General features: G+C 46.1%; 1 protein-coding gene across 1 annotated transcript in view; it reads right to left on the reverse strand.

The window, feature by feature from the left end:
- Obsc (Obscurin) overlaps positions 1-5,409 on the reverse strand; it is a gene marked incomplete in the record, with an annotated part of 215,126 nt that extends 209,717 nt beyond the window's left edge. Inside the window, 1 exon segment of the mRNA XM_077686554.1 lies at positions 5,210-5,409.
- Positions 5,410-6,106: the final 697 nt, after the last annotated feature.

Genomic DNA, 6,106 nt, shown 5'->3' on the forward strand with positions numbered 1-6,106 from the left:
GCGTCGTCATGCAATGGACTCTGTACCTCGGTACCTGCCTTGAACCCTGTGCGGGAGAAAGTTATTATCATTCCCAAATCATCCTTATTCTAAGCAAGACAGAATTCGGCCACCTTCGCAACTGAGGTGCGAAGACTGGGGAAAAAGCGGAGCTAGTGGTCTTCACTAGCCTAAACTGCCAAAGTCCGAAGCCAAAGCCCACTTCAGCACAACCAAAGTGCTAAGCCAACGCCGTGCTACGAACCCAAAGGAAATGCTGAGCGCCCTGAATGAGATGATAGCGAAGTCGATATACGTCGGTTTCATAACGCGAGGGAACCACGTTCGATTCCGACCACGAGAAGAGTTTTTTTCTCGAGGCGCACACTCCCCACACCTGCTCGTCGGCTCCTGCCTCCTTGCCACTTTCCCTCACACTTCTTAGCCCAACATTTTACTCCTCTCCACTTTGCTGCACCGAGTTCTGAGCGACGCCAAGCACGGATGGAACTCAAGCTTAACCAGCTCCGCTGTTAAAAGAACATCGACGACCTCTGTATAGTTGTAATGGATTTTAACGCATAAAAAAAGAAACATTGCCGCAAAAACTTTTTTTTCCAGTTTGGCAGGTGGACGACGCAGCTGCGAATGGAAACAGTATAGGGCCCACAAACGCGCGGACGGACAAAATTTGGCAGTTCGACTCGATTTCTAGCAGAATGTATTGTTATGCACGGAAAAGGAAAACCCGACGCTAGAATGTATCTGCACATGGGATAAATGTTAGTTACAAACGGCACCAGGGTCTCGTTCTCTGTGAGGCCATCAGAGAAAGAGTCACACCTCTTATTGCGCGACATCTCAGCAAAAAGCATACTCCCATCATTCCCACTATTACGCATACGCCTAACTATACTACATCATACGGCATACCGATAGTACCTTAACAGGTAACCTAGCAGTAGCTTAACTAGATTATATATACTAAATAAACTGCACCTTATTGCATCCGCGAAGTTCAATTGCATCGAAAGGCTTAATTTTTATAATTAATAAGGTAATGTACTTATTAAGATGTTCAGCTCATGCATGCACGTATAATGGGGGATGAAATTTATGCAGATACAGACACAAAAATATGCAAAGAAAAAAATCCCGAGCAGTAATTATGTCTAGCCTTCCATGTAAAAAAATATGCTTGATTCACAAACTTCTTCACTGTAATAACTGTTTGCGTATGGCTGTTCTTGGGCGACAAACAGGCCAATCGCGATTACGTAATATGATGTTAGCCGAAGCGTCAGCCAATCCCGTTTTTACTTTGATGAACGAACAGATCTGTGCATGTCATTTATCATTTGCGATCGCCAGATTGCGCTCCGTTGATTTCAAGTGGCTCGGCTGAAGTCCTGCGAACTTAGTGGCCGATAGCATGTACGTGGACAGGTGTAATGACGTGCTTAATAAATATTCGGATTCGCTCGAAGAGTCATTTCAAGTATTAGTTTTATATCCTGCACTTGAGTTCGCCGGCGTTCATTGTGGATGTGTAAACTTCGCCACATATAGAAATGTTTGACATTGGATAGCCGTTATTGCATACCTTCTAATGGTTTGTGAATAAGTCGACATCATGTGTCTATATTTATTTTACTGAACTATTTATACTCATCGCATGACTTTTGCGAGTTTATAGGTTTGTTGGCAAACCACCTGAGTCGTGCTATAGCTCATAAAGTACTGCAGGAGCTCAGTTTATTTAAAATAGGCATTTGATAATTAGTTAAATCAATAAATAAACAGCGATATTGCTTTAATTTTGGGTATCTAGTGTATCAATCTCATCAGGCAATTTGGAATTCTCAGAAGGCGTGGATTAATTAGCAATCAAAAATACAGTTATCAAGAGAATTTTGCAAAAATGAACGTAGAACAAACACGCTGTTTACTTTTTTACTGAAATAACGTATTTTATAGGATTCCTGACAAAAGAATATTTCAGGTGCCTACAGCTGTCCATTTGCCTAACACTTGTTAGCGGCTGTGTTGCGTAGCTCAGCACAAGTAAACCTGTAACCTTTATTTGACTATTGGGTGGATGGAAGTCTGGAGACTTAGTTAATGTGAAAACTCAGAAAAAGAGAGAAGGCACTTACAACCACCGAAGTTACGCGACACTGACTCGCGGCGGGCTTCAATGCCATCTCAGTCTTCAAATTTTGATGTTCCCCTATTACTTGGTTAATAAAAATTTCTGTTCGCTCACGAACAGCGTAAAGGGGCTCTGGGTGCCACCCTGTGTACTTGGCACAGCCGACTCTACCGAACTGGAGCAGAGGATGGTGCGAGAGGTACGACACTTTTGAACGCAGTTTTCTCGCGAAAAAATGTATGCAAACTATCTGGAAAAACTGAGAACATAAACTTCGAATTCTCGAATTCAACCGTATAAAGGCAATATACATGACACGTTTCAGCGTACGTTTACAAACGCCCATATGTCGTCTTTGCCACAACGCACCTAGGCTACCGGTGCGATCAAACAAGCAAAGTATGGAGATGAAGAGATCTGGCGTTCGATTCGACGCGAACAACGATGTTTGTGTCGTGACATCACACAGCACAACCGTCGTATTTTGAATTGCATCATGTCGCAGCGCAGATCACGTTTTTTAGTGAAATCATTTGCGTGGCATCGTTATTCATCTAACCTGCTCCCACAAACACATCGATTGGTCATTCGAGGCTACCTGGGCGTGTTGTTTAGGCATGATCAAGGGGATCAAGACTGCGCAGGTGGGACGCGGACAAAATGAATGCTGGGCGCACACAAGCGCTCCTGCGTGTCCAGTCTTCATTTTGTCCGCACTAGCTACGCTCTCTTTTTTCCTCTTGGTCGTTCGGGCGCGTTGTGGTGATGTCCTTTCTTTAGAGTGTAGAATAATGTTTTAAGCACGCAGACAAGGTGGAAAGGTTGGAAATAATTGATGAAACGGCTGTAGGCAATGAAAGGGCACGAGCAGCTCTACGTATTTGTGCGTTTGCTGAACCGAAGAAAATGGCGAGAGCCTGGCACAGTGCCAAGGTAATAATTTACGGCGACCTACACGCCCGAATATCGCACGACGGGTTGCTTATGAAAGCAATAAAAAAGCATCGGAGGATGCGAGTGAGTATTACCAATAACGCAAATGCTAGTTAATAATTTGTCCTTATTCGCCTGGTGCTATCAGTGGGACTCCCACTTCAAAGATAGTGTTACGTGGCGACAAGGTAAGGGTGAGACGAATATTGGACGATGGAGCAGCGATGTATTTACACGGATGAAGTGTCAGATCTCATCTCATCTCATCTCATCATCGTTGCACCCGTCCAAGTGCTGTGACCTCCACCGGGACGGTCGCCTTTGACGAGGGGGAAATGTTACGAGAAGCAGGAAAAGGACACTGGCACATGGCTCCAGGGCATCCACACCGACGACGATGAAGTAGTGTGTGGCGCGGGCTTAGCTCGACCTGTCATGGCTGCTTGTATACAGTTACAGTTCATCCATGTAAATACATCGCTGCTCCATCGTCCAATATTCGTCTCATCTTTACCTTGTCGCCACGTAACAATACCATTTTTCTTGTTGGAATAGAGAGACACATATGTATGAAATTGACGTCATTATTATAATTATTGGTTTTATATTAGTAGTACAATCCGGCAGTGCAGGTGGGATGAAAATGCCCCGGTATGTTTACTTCTTTTGCGTAAGCACAAATTACTTGTGATCCAAAATATTCCGCACATTTAAGGGCAATGTACTCACGCTGCGGTGAAATACTAACAGCAGCCAACGCTACCATTACCGTTAGATATTTCGGCGGCTAGATCTCTTTACCCTGCATCGTTTCGTAATGAGGCAACAACAAAAAAATAGGAAATGACGTAAAAAAGATGTCACGCGATAAAAAAAAGATACGTGGATAAAAAATATACGTGCTTCAAGACTCCAAATGGTGAATATAGGAGTTTAGCGTCACTATAATGCCTGTTCATATTCAGTCTCCATTAATGTTCCTTCCGGTAGTAACAGTTGAAGGCACCCTTTGTTCAATATACAAAGCCACCTAATATAAGCGGAGCTTACAGGCAAGGATTCCTAACCAAGGTTTAATGGTTAATACGTCACGGCTATCGGTATATTGTTACTTACTCTGTGTCCTTCAAAAAAATATGTCCCAGAAACAAAGTCAGTGAATAATATTAGATAAATTATAAAATTAAAACAAAAAGCTAGATTTAGTTTGTAAATAAGGAATGAGGGAAAGATGATGAATTTACTTGAAACTATGAGACGAAGATATGAAACAAAAACATTGTTTGTTGCACAACGAGCAAATGCTGACACATGATCGCTGCCAAGACAAGCAAAAACTGGGGGAGTGACGACAGAGAGAGCGAGAGGGCGAGGGGGGGGAGGGGGCTTAGCAAGCATAACAGATCGAGTAATGACATTTACCATCGATAAGTATCGTGTCCTTTTAAATGTCCTCACGCAAAAGTTTCCTTGAGGAGGGACACTTGAATAATTGTTAAGGATCCAGAAAAAAAAAGCACCCGCCATCTTAGATACAGGGCTAATGTGTTCTTGTTTACTTAGCGAGTTATTGAAAGTGTGGCTGTGTTTTTGTCGACGAGGCTACCCCATTTGTTGACAACAGACATAGGTAACCAGCTTTTCACCACGTCATTCATTATCGTGAATCTGTCCTAATCGAAATCGGCCACACTTGTTTGGCTATACTGTTCCAAAACGGTGACGTCTACACCAATGCACAGACCGCTAGGTTTGTTGGTGATGCTGAAATAAACTTGAAACAACCCAAAGAAAAGCCATTACACTCTACTGTGCTCGTAAAAGCGAAGAGTTTTTCGAAAGGCCTCACGGGGACCTCAAGGCACATTCATTGCGCATTGACTCTTGGCACTGCACCGACTGCAAATATAAACACACGAGCCGATCAGCGTGAAAGTGGCACCGACAGTGTTGCGCGTTAAGGAGGGACAACGCAGAGGCCCGCAGTGCGTTTGGGGGCAGTGCAGGACGTATGGGTAAAGGAAAAAGTGCGGAGACCGCTCGAGCAGCCGAAGACGCTGCTGTCAGTGGCTGACAGCGTACCTCGGGTGACCGGCGATCGGTCTAGCGTAGCGGTCATCAGCGCGGACGCGCGAAGCGGCTTACCTTTCGGTTCGTTCGAGTGATCCGAGTGAATCCAGCACATTCGACAAGCCAAGAGCGCGCACTGGCAGACCGGGCGGCCGGTTCGCGTGCAGCAGCGCCGGTGTCTTGAGCTCTGGACGCGAGGACGGCGGCACGACTTAGGCCTAGCAGGGACTGGAACTGCCGCGGCTCCTGCTTCTTCCTTTCCGCTTCGAGCCAGATTTGGAGCAGCCCGGGCGGTCCCGAGGAGGGTCAGAGCGGAGGAGGGCAGCCGAACCCCGGCTCTCCCGACTAGCGGCTATTTTGCGACGTCCTGACATCAGCCTTACGTCTAGGGCCGGAGCGGTCTATTTTAGGTGGTGCCTCACAGGCCGGGTCTTGCGTTTCATTCTGCGCGTATTTTGGGAAGCCAACAGATTTCGGCTGGCTGGTCGGCCGCGCGGGCCCGCGCTCACGGCCGGCCACTTTGGCACGGCGGCCATTTGCCCACCGCCGCCACCACCGGATGCTGGCCGCAGCACCCTTTCCCACCGCCCCCACCTCCTGGGGCCACGGCCGGGCGCCGCACCTGCTCACCGGCAATCGCGCTTCCGGGCGTCGATCCTGCACCACTTGTAGAGCTCCGTCTCATACGCAGCCACCCGAGGGCGCTCCGGTCTGTCCACCCTCGACGACCTCCAAGGGAATGCCCGGTGCATGCTCGCATCTTTGTATGTATGTATGTATGTATGTATGTATGTATGTATGTATGTATGTATGTATGTATGTATGTATGTATGTATGTATGTATGTATGTATGTATGTATGTATGTGCATATGTATGTATGCATGTATGTATGTATGTGTGTATGTATGTATGTATCCAAGAAGACGTCATTTTGAAATACTGCTAGTAAACCAATATACGACAAAAGCTAA

Source organism: Haemaphysalis longicornis, unplaced genomic scaffold (assembly GCF_048455015.1).
Source record: "Haemaphysalis longicornis isolate Haplotype H1 unplaced genomic scaffold, Haemaphysalis longicornis Haplotype H1 scaffold_1, whole genome shotgun sequence".
Lineage (NCBI taxonomy): Eukaryota > Metazoa > Arthropoda > Arachnida > Ixodida > Ixodidae > Haemaphysalis > Haemaphysalis longicornis.